Consider the following 16,210-nt stretch of genomic DNA (forward strand, 5'->3'; position numbering starts at 1 on the left):
AATAAAAAAAAAAAACTTTAAAATTCACTTTGAGATAGTTTTTGACAATTTGACACTAATTATGATTTTGGGTGAACTCAAAACTATAGGTGGTTGCAGGTTTTAGAGATAATCAGCTACTATACAGTCAGGATGAATGCCCATTAAAACAGTGGACGAAATAGAATAACTGGTGTCAGATATTTGGTCAAAAGAGAAAACTAACAGAAGCCAACACAGAAGAACTAAAACCTTTGAAGTAAGATAAAAACTGATATAATGGTGAAAAACAAGCGCAGAGAGAAAGATGCAAAGAGAAAGATCCAGATGTGGAGAGACAGTCTGTTGGTGTAAGTGACTCAGGGCAGGTTGTATCCATCGTAACTTTGATAAGCACTGAAAGGTTGCATGATACCCTGGCCTCAGCTGACACTAACCCTCGTGGAGTGACACCAACACGGTGAGAAAGGCTGAGGACAAGGCCTCGCTGGAAGACACTTTGGGTCATGATGTGTTACATACCCGAGTGATGTGAAGGTCAACAACAGATGCTGGGCTGAAGACACATATAGACTGTGCAGGGATTTCTTTTACATGTGCCATATTTCACCTATCAGAGACTGTCCAAATCAAGCCTCTCTCAAACACAGGTAATGCCCTCACTTTGGCAGTCTAGTCGGCTCACATTTGGATGCACGAGGTAAGAAGCATAAACAATTTGGACGGATCTCTTTGTATGCATGCTGAATCACTGTGTGAGGCGAAAGGCACAAGGCGGCCGAGCTCTCACTGGAGAATCCATTCAGGAGCTGCTGCTTTATCAGATGCCGCTGAACACAGCTTCAGTGATATTACACGATTCCCATCAGACTCAAAGTCAGCTCCCTTGACATTTCTCTCCCTCTCATTTTAGTTGCAAAATGGCCACCGTGTACGAACGTCAGAGGCCCCAAGGACAGAATATAACTGTATTTTACAATAACTAGAGTGTGGTCAGCACCACCGTTACGTACAGAACACCTTTTATATCATAGATTAATACAATCAAAGCAAAGGATTGAACATGCTGTTGGACAGTGGGAGGACGTTTACAGGTTAATAAAGCTTGGTTTAACTTTTGTGTTTGCTGAGGGAATTGGTACCTTGTCCCCTTTGCTACTCAACAACAAGACGAGCACCACATGTCTAAGTATGGGAGAGAGGAGACCCTGGCATATGCTGTTAATATCCTTGTAGAATAAAAGCAGCTGTAACAAGCATCATGGCTGCATACATTTATTGGTGGAAGTGTATGGGGATGTACCTTGAGGATACCATAATGAAGTATTTAGATTCTGCAGCTGGTGCTTTTTAGGAGGTATTCCATGAGCGCTGAAAAAGATGCTTCATTACTTGATGTACGTCATAGTTTGAGTATCCTCGTACTTTCATTTTACTTGCAAAGTTATTGCTAATAATATACATACTCTTCATATATTTTCTAGTTTAATTAAAGGAACTAATGAAACTGGAGATTATAAATAGCAGACAGGCTTCACTGGAAATAGACACAGGTGTTTTCTCTGTATCTGTCACTGTCTCACCATCTGTCTCACCCCTAATGATGTGAGCCTGCATAAGAGTGGTAGAATACTCATACACATGAGAAAGAGTGAGCTGTCTGAGCAAGGTGTTGTGTGTCTGTGACCACACCCTCTCCTCTGTGTCAGGATACGCTGCCCCCTATAACTGACAGATTAGGGTGACCTTACCTCTCTTTATCTCTCCAGACAGACATTAGACTTTCTAATAGGGCTCCAGACTGAATGGGGAATCTCATTTTATAAATGCTCAGCTAAATGACCCAGCAGCTGCAACAGCTAGAGCTCCATCTTCCCCATTTCTTTTTCATTTTCATTATTCCAGGGGATAATTAAGAGTCGGGGACTTGGCGGTGCTGGTAGTGGAGGGGTCTTTGGGTGGATGATTGTTCAGGTGCTCCCCTCCTCTCAGCTTCACAAGGAGGCATTTGCTCCCTCAGATGGCCGTTCAGGCCATGTTAGTGTTCACTTTTCACCTGCCTCTCTCTGTTAGTGTACAGGGGGGAACTTTGCCCCCTCTTTTCTTACTGTTACGTCATTAGGATGCTGTCCATAGCTTATCTCCTCTTCTTAAAGATTTTACTTTCTGAGAAATGAGAAATATGCAACAGGCATCTCAGTGAGGTATCTTCTCTACGGGTTGAGGAGTATAAGGTTGTGGCCTGGAGGGATAGTAAAATTCTCCAAAAACCAAATGAGCAGTTCCTTGAATATTCTCTTTAATAATGCATTCCTTAATATTTTTTATTGTTCTTTGGGTCAGTTTGTTTCTTCCACACTATTGGCTGTCATACTTGATATAAGATGCTGAGTTCAGCGATTCCCTATCTCCCTTGACCACATTTAAAATATACTGATAGTATTGAAGTTATAAACGAAAGGTTAGAGGTCAGAGTTTTAATACATGTCTCAAATCGGTGGTAATTTGTGCCATTTTCAGCTAAATTTAATTAAAAATGTTATTGGTTTAGCACATTGTAAATAGCATAACCACAAAAGAATAATAACCAGCATTAACATGTTGTGATGTTGTCTATTACTACTTTATCTATCATAATAACCTAAAAGCACTAATGTATGACTGGGTAAATCAACTTTCCCTACCACATATACCATTCTTCACGTTATTTATCCATCAACACATGACATCTGTCATATAAGAAATATTATTCAGCAGGTGTGGGAATTGATAGTCTAAAAGCCATCTTCTTCCTTTCCTGCCTGAAGAAAATATATATATTTGAAGTAGTCTGCAGTGAGTAATAATCTGTATGGGTTTCTTGCTATTTTTTGTGGACTCATTCTAAGAAAACACAATCTTACACTGCATAGTGCATAGAAACATATGGTCTTGGGTGTTGTGCTTGTGAGCACTCAGAGAGTTTGAAAATGTACTTTTTTGTATCATCTACTAAAATGTTTTTTAATGATATTTTATATGAGCTGTGAGACTTGGGGCTTTATGGATTGAATGTAGGTAGGTTCGTCTTCCTTTAGGTGATTAAACTGCAGTACACACTGCAGTAATATAATGCTATTGTAATATAATGCTATTGTACTTTTACTATCTTATAGTTTTCCAGGTCTTATGCATGTTTGCAGTGTAAGGACAGGTCTAAGGACTGAAATGACTTCCTGTAGGGACATTATTTAGCCTACAAATCAGACTGTGGGGTCCGCAGTAAACTACATAGTACAGAAAAAATCTTTCATCTGTGTATTCTATGTGGCCATGATTTCAGTTCACACTTTCTTTAGAGCAGAGTATCACAGTATCCATAGGCATCTGTCTTTAGAGGGGAATAAAAAGCCTATTTGCAACATTTTATTATTTGACATCAGATTCAGTGGCTAACTTGCAGCACCTCTCACAACCCTCTCAGACTGCATCACCTGTTAATGTTCCACCGAGACCCTCCAGATCTACACATTAAACACTGGCAGTGCTGTACCAGCTGTCTGGCTGACTTGCTCAATCATTAGGCCAGAAGTGCAGCTAACTGTCAGGGCAAGCGTGACATCTCAGCACCCTGCTGTGATAGCCTCCAGCTCAGTGAAATTTATGAAGCATGTATCTGCATGTTTGTGTGTATATGATGTCCTAACTGTGAAAACCTTTCTTCCTGCTTCCCTCTAAACGTTCCAAACCACTTGGATGCCTCTGTGTAACAGTGATGCAACTCTGTTGTATGGAGATGTCAGCACTGCTCATTTTAGTGTTTAGATAGGCATGATGGAGGCCTGCTAGCATTGAGCTCTGTGGCCTATCCAAGAAAGCCAGAGAAAGTGGAGCGGGATCCCTCATACAGCTGCAAACCTGGCAGGGGGCACTGGAGTTGAGAAGCACCACTCCCAGCCATCTGACCCAGAGAATGCTCACTGATCTGGGCCTTGTTAAAACAGCAGGTGGAGGCCCTCAGAATACCTCCTGGGCGTCCTCCTCTTCTCTGTATAACTGGCAACACAGTCAGTACTCAGATCATACCTCCCAGGTGGGTTGCTTTCTCTGTGTGTGCATGTGTGAGTGTGTGTGCGTGTGTGTGTGTGTGTGAGTGAGAGAGAAACTGAGTCTGGATGGGAAGAGCCTGTTGTTTACGCATCTTATTTTCTCTCTGATGATAATACATCTGCTGCTTTTGGAAACAGACCACTGTAGGCCATTACATCTGTTGATTAGCTAGCCGATTGCTTTTGATCAAGTGGATTCAGAGAAAGGCATTGCTGATGCTCAATACATCTGCCTTATGACTACCAGTGTAAACAGCTCGGGGACACTCTAAGCGATTGCTGTTAATCTATCAGGAAAATGGTCTCGTTGGCCTTGACTACTGCCTTTTTCTAATCATTGGAACTGCCAGCTTTGATAACTATGCCCTATCTGTCACATAACTATGGATTGCACCTTGGTTGACTGAGCGAGGATTGCATGGCAATGGAAACCGGTGAGCAGATGGAGTACACAAGATGGGGAAGAATCTTTCTTTGAGATGACAATGGTCTACCTTCTCATCCATTTATTATTTATCAGCAGCAATGTGGATCATACAAATCCAAAAGGCTTTTGAACTTTACATTTTACACAAGCCCTGTAGTTGGGTCAACAGTAGGAAAGTACAAACTGATATCCGCTAGGTCACCATGGAAGGGGCTTAGACTCAGAAGAGTTGCTGGGAGAAGCAAATTTTCATCTGTGTATTAATCAAACAGGCATGTGGGTTCAGCTAATTACTCTGGGACGACATCCAATAAGCAAGTTTTTTTTTCTTCGAGCTGGCCCAGCTCTTTGCACAAGATATGAACAGGTTGACAGATACTGCCCTAATCTTAGTTTAGTGGGAAGAATCCATGTGTCCATGAACAGAACAAAAGTGACTTCTGCAAACCTAATGAGCCTGTGCCACCACCAAGTATCCTTTTTAACATTACAGATATGATGGAAACTCTCAGCTTCTCAGCTGGCATGTCCATAAATGTCTCACATTAAGGTTCTATATTGAAATAATGTCAGTACATTTCCACTTCCAGAGCAGTTTATAAAATCACTATTTCCTACCTTCATTATACTCAAACTAGCAAATTCTCCTCCCAGCATTCCCTCAGCCTTTTGCTACATCAGCTACGAATATAAGAGTACTTATTCAGCATATCATTCTGAAGCACGGCTCTGTGTAAGTACAAGCACTGACTCAGCAAAGATGGAGTAGAGGCGAAAAACAAACTAATAACAGAAGAATTACAGAGAGAGATTTAGAAAATCTGAAAACAAGAATAATATACTAAATAACTAAATAATAATACCTAAATAACTTCAGCTTTGCCAATTTTAAATTTTAAAAAGAGCTGAAAACACATGTACAGATGTCCACGTTCGGTGGCTCCTGAATGTCTGATGAGTGAAGGGCATGCTTGCTGAATATTAACTTTGCTTTTCTCTGTTTTTCACCAGCAAAGTGTGATAAACTTTGTTCCATCCAGCAGAGTAATTTTTTATTTCTGCCCTAGAGTTCTTACATGAAGGATAAGAAGACAAAAACTTATACAAGGCGTGGTTACAAACTAAATGACTAAAGGCTGTTGCTGATTGCTGCATCTGATTGTTGCCAATCCAACAGAAAGCAACCCAATTCCCAACGGCGGCAGCCCATGAATGAATGATGAACTTCCTTCTCCTCCTAAATTGTGCAGGAATAATACCATGGCACCAATCCTTCAATCACTTGTTAGAGGTTCCTCCCTTGTGGCTTTGCTTCCCTAAAATATTAGGGAGGGAGTATGTGAAACTGTTCTGTTCACTGAGAATCAAAAAGTCTGGCAATTGTCTTGATTCCTGACTTCTCTGAATATTTGCAATCTGACAGTTTTCTTTTTTTGACTTGTTTAGGATTTTGTTTTCTTTTTTCATCTTATAAACTTGTGGAGAACAATTGAGGGAGAAATGAAGGATCTTCTCCCTCTTTGGGTCTTGATTCTCACAGCGCCCGTGAATACAAGCTTAAGGAAACAAAAGCCTCTTTTTTGTTTGTTTACTGAAACCATTTGCAGTTTTGGCTGTGTATGTGTTTCCCTCGAACTGACCCACTCCCAGGAGAAAGAGTGAGATGCTGCACAGAATGAATCAAAGTGAGACAGAGCTATACTATTTATGTGATGGGTGAGGATCAAATTCAGAGCTAATTATAACAAAAAAAGAGAGAGGAAAACTGTTAAGGAGATATGGCTGATAGATATACGCTATAGAATTTGTATGCATTTACACTGTCATAACTGATTAATATTTGACTATTTTTTATGACACTATACATAATGACAGTGTATACAATATGATCAGATCGTTACAGGGGAGTCATTATATAGCTACTTGCAACTAAAGCACGTCCCTCTGTTTATCACAACAAAATATAATCTACTGTACTCTTCTTTCTCTGTCCACACCTGTCTCCAAATCAACCACACAATCAAATCCAAGCACCAAAACCAGACTTTACAGCAGATTTACAGAGGCAACACAGCTGCAGCAGCAAGCGAATCCTATTTGCACCTTATCAGCAGGTTGATAGCACATGAAAGATTCAGCAGTGAACATCAATAGGATGGTCTCTGCGACAGGTCTGCACAGACCTTGGGGGCCCATCATGCATCGTTTATCATCAGTCTGACAACAGGATTTCATTTCTTGAGAAAAGAGGCAGAGGAAGACAAGACAGTCGACTCCTTATGCTAAGGTCTCTGTCGTCCATATCAGTAGAGATGGATTACAGTAAAACTACTCTTCAACCTGTAGAGAAGAAAAGTTTAAAAAGAGAGATGGGGCTGGTAGGCTACATGGGAAAGATAAAAGGACATTTTCATTTTTCTCTTAAAGGAAATAAAGTGATTTAGAAAATTTGGCTAAAATGTTGCTAGTTTATAATCTGTCTGATCATGAGTGCTCATGTTACATTGTTGGAGCAACTTCCCCTTGCTTAAATCAGTACTTTTATCTTAAAAGACAAGAAGTCCAAAAGCTAAAAAATATAACCCTAATTATTAAAAACCTATAATGTGTGAGCTGTTTACTCTCCCTCCATCGCGCTACTGTCATCCCTCTCCTCATCCTTCAGATTCTTTTTCTCCTCCCAAAGCAAAGATAATTAATTGGCAACAGATCAGTAACTGAACTTAGTATTTAAGTGGACTAAGTATACTTGGCCTGTGCACGTCAAAACAAACAGGCGCACACAGTGCATGTAACAGCACTTGCTGCACAATGACTTTATCAACAGAGCAACCTCGGTGACCTAAAGATGCCACCAAGTCTGAACTCACAAAATGGAAAAGGATCATGGCACAGTGGCAGTCATTTACCCGGTCCAGCCTATTGTCTCTTTTATTTCCTGAGAGGGATATTCTATCGAGTTCGACTCACTGCTGAACACTAGCTGTGGCATTTAATAAGAGCTCTTTTACTCTTCAAAATGAATTACAGTTTTAAAAAAGTGTTCTTCTTATCTTTGCTCTACACCGCTCAACCACTCTCAGTCCTGACCAAATTGATGCTGACGGCTCTGCATTTATTCTTAATGGCGTTCATTTTCAGAACAACAAAAACACTGAATAATGAAGTACTTTTTGGGCTGTCAACAGCAGAATGGTTGCTGGACTCCCAAAGTTTAGAGTGGCGACTCAGAAAACATGCATTCATCATTTCTGCATTGAGTACACCATCACAGGCTTTAAAATACAGACATGCGCTCTGCATGGATGAGCAGATGTAAACATCTTTTTGCCTCTTTCAGCCTTTCAGACATTCTCTTGTAGTCCATCATTCTCACTCTGGCATGATACTATTTTGCTCCTTCACTTTCTGAGTCAGTTTCTCCATCCATCGTTCTTTCTCACTCTGATTTCAGTCCTCCTTTGTGCTTGACTATGCTAAACATAGATAGAAACACCCTCCCCAAGGTAGTCAACAAGAACGTGAATAAAGAGCAACAAAAGCTTTGGTAACTGAGTTTGGACTTTAATCTAACCACCATTTTAAGATAGGAGTGAAAAAAGTTCAGTGGAGACTTTTGAATTCAACACAGAAAAGTCTGACAGTGTTAATCTTCTTCACAGCAACACAAAACTTATAGTGTTTGTGCAATAAGCTATGGATTATTTTTTCTCCCCAGGAAAGTGGGGCAAAAGTGATGTAGGATGCTCATTTGGTGGTCGATTGAGATATTAAGGGGGGGCATGGACTCTTAGTGGTTTTACGATCAATAGAAGACATAAGGTTTATTAAAACAGTACAGAAAGTCAATAGATGAACTTTCACGGAAAGGGCAAAAATGAATTATGGATGTGGTGAGGAATCAAAGTGGAGATAGGACATAAGGGTTAGCTAAAGTCCAAAAATTATTAGTTAAAATGCTAACAGGCAGTGTTCAGTGATACTCATTACACAATCATAACACAGAGCCAGAAACCAGTGTGTTGAACATGAAAACTGGGAGTGTGCACACAGGCACTGTAGGAAATTGGTATTTGTTTAAGGATGGCATATCTGCTTTGAAATTCATGCATGCATCAGCATTATGAGTTAATCACAGAGGAGAAAAGTTTTAATGAGACTAATTCAGAATAGTGCAGACACCTGTGCATTCAAACAGAAAATGAGTGCATTAGTCACAGAGAATCATTAATAGATGCAGCAGAAGCAGCATCAACTGTGGGTGCAGATGAATCTGAATGCAAATTGAGGCATCATTTCACATGAGTAATGTTGACCTGTGTTGGATGAATTTAGATTTGTGTTAAATAAACATGTTGTCCTCTCTGTGCTGGCATGGTGCTTTTTGCAATGACTGAAAGGAGGCCAAAGTGCATCCAGCGTGAGCTGAGGGCTAGATGTGCAGTGGTAACATTTGGAGACAACCTCACAGTGGTCCTCTCCTCAGGGCACCTCACTAAATAAATGTCTTTCTCTTTTTTCTCTTTCCATTTCTCATATGATCTTGATGTCCCTTCTGCCCTTCCCCCTCGTTTCCTTCGTCCTGCCCTTCTATGCTACTAATACTCTCTTCATTGTAGGACCAGCGACATATAAATTTCATGCAGCTGTAATGTGAACGCCTACATGTCAGGCTCATTGAGGCATATGCTGGTTGCTTAGAATAAAGGCCCACACATCAAACAGGAAATGTAGCACGTTAAATCTTAAATAAAATGGCAAAAGCAGGAAAATCAACACAGTCAGCACAATGCATCACATTGGTATTTGGATAATACATTGAAATCTCCTAAAATAAAAGGCATGCATCATATTAGATTGCAAGTAGGCAGCCATTTATCATGCCATGTGCACTAAGCTGATGAACCCATCGTATGCAATTGATCACAGAAGTAGGCGAGTGGAAAAAAGGAAATGGCAGACAATGACAAGAACGAATAGAAACAGGGAAGTATTTGCTTTCCCAGATGAGTACTAAAGGCAGCACTACTCTCTGGGACTGTAATAGCATATTGATTTCGAAAGCCCATGCACAACTTGCTCTTACAGGATACACAGCTAGTGTGAGTTACAGTAACCTAAAGTATTAAAAATAGTTACCTTGTTAACAAGATGATTATGTGCTTCTGCACTTGCCGTCATGTACTGTCAGTACTACACATGTATTTTAAATGGTAAATGGAAAGCAGGGCAGAACCAGTAAAACTTTAAAAGAATTTTTTATTCAGAAGTGGAGCAATAAGTGATGACTTACAAAACAGATACTCGATATTCAGTGTCCACTCTCCCTTAGCAAGACAGTTTACATTGTTTCAATTTACCTTAGTGAAGACAGACCTTTTCATTCCTCCAGCTTTTGAACAGTGATATATATATAAATTACCCTCTAATAAACCTCTTGCATTTAGATCAAATGACACAAAGCCACAAAGTAATGTGATTCTCTCTACACTTGAGAAGCAATGAGTCAGTTCTTAGATTTGTAAAATGACTTGCATCTAAAAAGCAAGACCAATGACCAAACAGCAGAGGCACTGCTTTGAAACGATCACCCAGAGTTACCCAGACTTTGGTGCTCTGATTTAGGCCTCTCAATTAAACTCATGCTGTGTACTGCACTCAGCAAGCATCAACAGTCAAGTGAATGGATTTTAATAATGAATGGCTAGATATGAAAGAACTCTGGCCGTCCTTGTAAAGTAGGTGGGATTTTTAGAAAGGTCTAGCTCTGAAACTGCTTGTATATCCAACAGCTAGTCACCGATGTTGAAATCTTTAATGTAGAATCTGCCCCCCTTTAGCTCATGGCCCGCTGCCCCTCCATCCACAGGGACAATTAATTAATGATGCAAAAGGGAAGGATTAATCGATATGCTGTCAGGCTCCCACTGACTGAGGAAAGAGACCATGCCAAACCCATCAGGACCCGATCTCATTACGTACAGTGGCCCACGCTCAACTTACTGTGGCAGCTGCATTAGTCAAAGCAATGCCTCCCTTTCTCTCTCAATTGTTCTCCACGCTTCACACCCCAGTCCCTCCCTGCATGTTTGGCTTTTTCCCCCCTGACAAGATGGAGGAGAGTAGGTTGGAGAAGTGACACCATTTAAGAAAGGAAAGGTGGAGGAAAACACAGAGTTCTAAATAAGGAAATAACAAAATCACAATGTACAGGAGAAAATGTGTAGCAATGTCTTTTTCAATTGTAACAGGGCATGTATGAAAGTGTGTAGCAGGGCTAATCACACATGTCCTGTCAGTGAACATGAAAGCATCCTTGCAAATGTGTCTGTGTGCAATTGAAGTTGGAACCTGAGAGCGCGTGTGACTGTGTGCTGCTGACAGCTAGTTAGGCATACTGTGTGCATATTAAAGGCATTCTGTGTGTGACTATATGAGCATGCATGTCACATATAGTCCCTCTGTGTGTATGTGTGTGTCTGTGTTAGTGGGGGTGGGGAGCAGAGGATAAAAGCCTCAGCATTTCTCTGACAGTTTTATCTGTATCACCATCTGCCTTTATCTGACGCCAGCAAGCTCCCCACTGCAGTGGGAAAGCTCTCCATCTCCTTCTTGTTCATCTTGTCCCAGACTGCCATGACATGTCAGATCACATTTTTCAATCCATAATTAAACAGTTGTCACCTAATACCCTGAACAGATAACCTGTGGCCACTGGAAAATGAAAATTAAAAAGGGCAAAGTAGTAGTACATCCAAAAGACAAGGTGTTTCTCTCATTACCTAGCAGTGAGAAGAAACGCAATCATGGTGAATTTAATAAAATCACATGCCAGCCTTCACATTTTGACTGTTAGTTAAGATGTCAGCCACAATAAAGCCTATTTGCAGGCACTCAAACACTTGGGTGCGCTGTCTCACTCTGTTCCTTTCTCAATCAGCATTTGTCACATGCTGGGAGAAGGGTAAGAGTGGGGTCAAGAGGAAAAAATATAGCCATGCTATCCCATCCTCCCTTGCTGTCTGCCCCTTCTCAGAGTACACAGTTGTGGTGAAGGATGGCTCCCTAACGGGTAATCAGAGGCAGCCCTTATTTAATGCTATGAGCCGGGACCGGACAGCCAGTGATGGAGGTACTTGGGGAGGCCCAATGTGTACTGTGCACCGGCCCGTAACTACAGATGATACACTTCCTACAGAGCAGTTAGTGCAACAACTTCCCAGCTGTAAATGTAATGATGAGCAGTGCCTGTGAGAACGGCAATAAATACAGACACCTCTAAAAAATATACTAAAAAAGATTGTGCAAGTCTTAGTTTGAAAGGTGCATCTAAACTACGACAACTTTATTTAGCCATCTGCCACACCATTTAGAAAGTTTATGAGTAGCTCGTGAAAAGAAGGACTCTGATATTTGCTCCTTTCTTTATTAATGAATCATCTCTCTGTGCATAACAAATAACTACAAGTAGATACACTGTTTTTGTGTGGAAACAGCTACATAAAAGCCTACACACTTTAACAGTCTTAAGTAAAGATTACCACTTCTGGATAGATTAAAGAACCTGCATGATAATTTCTATTAATTCCTGATGAGTCATAAAGCTGAGGATATGGTAGTTAAAGTTTTGTGGGGCCCCTCTGTACAAGCTATTTCCTCCATATTGTTCTCAATACACAAGGATGAAAAATATGACAAGGTGTCCCTAACTTTATCTCAGCGCCTGTGTTTACCACACTGTCTGCAGTGCTGTCACCTGAGTCAGGTAGCAGGGAAAGCAGAGCATTGAGGTAGAGAATGATGAGGCACACTAGGTAGACTGAAATGAAAGGCAACACTTCTTGCATGCCCAGTTTTCAAATTGCCAATGTCTGTGTACAGGCAAGAAATGGACAACCTCCAGTGGAAACTATCAAATATGAGGTATGACTGCAGGGAAACACACAAGATTCTGTTATACACCTACATTTCGTAAGGCTGGAGCAAGAGGAGGTATCCTAACAACACTTAAAGTGACTAAAAATGGTGTTATCTGGTCAAAACCCTTTCCTGGAAGTTTTACATTGTAAAACATTTTCAGCTACACATTTTCAGCTACACAGCATCAGAAAGTTTAAATTCTCACCCTTGATCTAGCTTTTGGTGTCAAGTGATGGACTGGGATAGCCTAAAAACAGCACTTTAAGATTATCAACACAGAGACATTAATAGTGATAAAAACTAATACTTTAATACTTTAAAAACTAGTGATGTGGTAAAAAAGTCCTAAGAGATGAAACTGTGTTTGGCTTTAATATTTCTTTAATATAAATTATTACCTGTTTCCTTTTATGACTTCAAAGGTCTTGCAAGGACATCTCCCTTTCTGGCAGTGACAGATTGGAGATTTAGCTATCAGCCCTTTTCCATATCTGTCTGCACCCTTCATTCCCTGCATCTCACACCTCAGGCCCTGATGGTGAAAATGTCGTGAAGATTGGCAAAAATGATGTCCTGCCCTCCCAAATGACCATTTTTACTTCTGTAAAGCTAACATCCTGTGAAAGACGTTGCGGGAACTGGGGTCATCCTGTCTACTACACTACACAGAAATATTTACAAAAGTAATAGTAAGTTGTGTCTGTTTGTGTGTAATTCACATTTGGAGTTGTGAAACCAAAGGTTATTTTCAATGTTATGCAGAATAAAGTCCCAGGTAATGCATTTGTAACAGCTTCTGTTTTGTGTCCACTACTGGCTGATAAAAGACATGGAGATTTAATTTCAACCTTGAAAAATACACACAGTATCTTTCTTGAATATTTCTAATACAAAGTGAACCTAACAAGGTTTTCCAGTAGCTTTCAAATAAATCCAGTGGCCTTCTTCGGCAAATGAAACTTGTTCAGATGTCAACATGTGGCCTACTGTACATGCAGGACAGATGATTCTGTGAACACCAGAATAAAACTATTCCCTGAGCAAGGTGCATTTACTAAAGAATTCTTCAGGATTCGGGTGAAAAAGCTGGGGAATATGTCAGCTGAAAATTTATTATTCTAAACATGCAAAGCCAAGTTCTTTGTCAGGATGAAAATCTCTCTCAGTAAATGAGGCAGCAACTAAGCACTTTGCCTGGAATCAGATAAACTGAATTATGTGATGGTAATGTACAGTGTGATGGAAAAAAATCACCTCAACACTGACAGCCAACCACAAAATCAGTTGTTAATCTAAACCAGGTTTAGAGGTTAGAACATGAGCAACAAGCTGCCCACATGTTTTTATCTGAGAAAATGTTTCACCATTCATCCAAGAGGCTTAATTAGTTCTGCTAACTCTCGGGGGGTACTTAACTTAATTAAATACTGAGGAACTCCCCACCAGGCAGTAGATCTTGGATGACCATCAAATTTATTTCACTACCAGACAGCAAAACCAGCTGTTTTTGGTTAACCTCTGCTTGATATTCCCTGACCTGGCTGACAGAGAGTCTTCAAAGAAGCAATCCTGCAACAGCAATATCAATGCCATCAGTTATGGTTGGTCTGCTCAGCGGTGATTCATTTCTATGGCATTTTCAAGCTAATGAATTTTAAAGCTTTTTCCAATCTAGAACTCCCAAAATGTCAACCAGGAAGTCTGCACCACTTTCAGACACACCCAAAGTAAATAACTGGGAAAGTACATGAATCAGGGCCTTGCGGGGATATAGCATGGTACTGTATGTCCTTTTTAAAGCTGCCACAGTCACCACAGTCTGTATAGCACCTTAGCCCATGACCTAGACCTGGGCCTGATGACAGCATGTCAGGAAGATGTGGTAAGTGATGTCCTGCCCTCTGTCAGGGAAATGGACAGAAATGGAGGGGAGAAGTGGCATGAAAGAGGAGGAGGTAAGGGATGAAGGGTAAATAAAGAGACGAGTGGTTTGTGAAGATAAGGAACAATACTCTATCACATCCTGGTGGCATGTTATTATCATCCATACCCACCACTGACAGTATTTTTAGTTAGAGAAAGCATCCTTCAGTGGGGTGTCATATCCTATAATGACAGGAAGTTGTTGTAATCTGAGTCTCTGGGCAACTAACTCCATTATACAGGCTTAGGAGGCACATTGACATTAATAGTTTGTTTGAGTAAATGTGAATGTCTGCTCTCAAAACACAGAAATCCACACCACAACAAAGCAACACATTTTCTCAAAACTGGGCATGCCCACAAGATTGGAATATTTTAAATGCTAATAGGAGTACATGGAAAATACAACCTGGAATGAAATGTGAAATGCTATATTTGAACCACTAGTCAAAGCTAAGGATTAAGGACCTCCAAGGCACCATCACTGTCTGCACGTGGAGCTATTTTGTGGTTTGATTGGGTCTGTGAGGACCCCATCAGGTGCCATGATATGGGGCCATGGCTCATGGGTTCTCAGGTCTAATTTGCTCGTACTTCTCCCCTCAAAGAGAGACAGGCATAATTAACAGGACCCAAACACCCAGCACGGGCTGAACAGACTCATTTAGGGGAGTGACTCGGGAGGAACGGCAACAAATGAAATGTAATTGCAGTGAGAGCAGAAGATCCAGGCTGGTGCGTCAGACACACAGATGCGTGTGTGAGAGGGAGAAAAAGAGAGAATGAACGGACCAGACATGAGGGAATGAGGGAGTAAATGAAAGACACAGAAGTTAGAGACTATGCACTTGACAGAAAAGCAAGCAAAATCATGACTGATGAGGGTTTGTGCACAGATAAACAGTGAGAAGCTAGTCTGTCACGTCAGAATAAAAAACAAAGGCACTGCAGTTTTAAAATGCTACATAAAGTTGAATCAAAGTTAAGGAATAAAGTCACTGAAATGTTATTAATAATAAAAAATTCATTCTCTTGCCAACCCCTAGTCTAGCTATACAGATAGTATAGTGTCATTTCCCTAGGTTCTGTGAGACCCCAATAAAATGGAGGCAAACAGACTGAACTGTTATAGTGCTCACACCAATAAAAATTACGTTTAAAAATTCAACAGTGACATCCGACACCAAAATCTGTGTCTCATTAAGCTAATCCGCAGAACACGCAGCCAACAGTTTTAGTGGGGTCTGTCTCTTTTACTTTAAAGTAGTTCCAATAAAACTGTTCACAGTCAGGTCTGTGGATTATCTTGAGTAATTAGGACAGTGTTTCTGAATCATGGTTTTGCTGCAGATTTTTTTAATTACTTTCTTCAATGCTGAGTGCACCACCAAGACATTTAATTTGCCTCTATTGTATATGAGCGATTACAGAGGTCTTAGTGTTAAAAATCAAAAATTTAGGTATGTACGGGTAAAACATTCTGCATGGGGCTAGACCACAACAGGTAAGTGGGAAAATATGTTTTTGTAATTTTAGAGTTAAGTTCAAAGTTGTTGCAGCTGAACTCTGCTAAATCACCACTTCAACTCCAGCACTATTCATTTTGTCCACTGCATTTACAACTGTAATTTTTTATCATTACAGCCATTATTGCTAAAGTTAAGAGCATTCAAATCAACTTTGATCGGCTTGGTCTTTCCACCATCCCTCCACCTCTATGCTTTCGCAAATCCCTCTCGCTTTCCCATCATCCCTCCCTCTGTCCCTCTCTGTTTACAGAGCACTGGATGAGAAGTGACCCAGGGTCAACTATGCTCCTGTCACTTTCAGGCACAGGTAGCACAAACAAATTGGGGTCATCAGGATGTTGACA

General features: G+C 40.6%; 1 protein-coding gene across 1 annotated transcript in view; it reads right to left on the bottom strand.

Moving 5' to 3' along the window:
* nrxn2b (neurexin 2b) overlaps positions 1–16,210 on the bottom strand; it is a 368,462-nt gene that overhangs the window by 81,178 nt on the left and 271,074 nt on the right. The gene's annotated exons all lie outside the window — the stretch shown is intronic.

The sequence above is a fragment of the Mastacembelus armatus genome, chromosome 18, assembly GCF_900324485.2.
Source record: "Mastacembelus armatus chromosome 18, fMasArm1.2, whole genome shotgun sequence".
In the NCBI taxonomy this organism is placed as follows: Eukaryota; Metazoa; Chordata; class Actinopteri; order Synbranchiformes; family Mastacembelidae; genus Mastacembelus; species Mastacembelus armatus.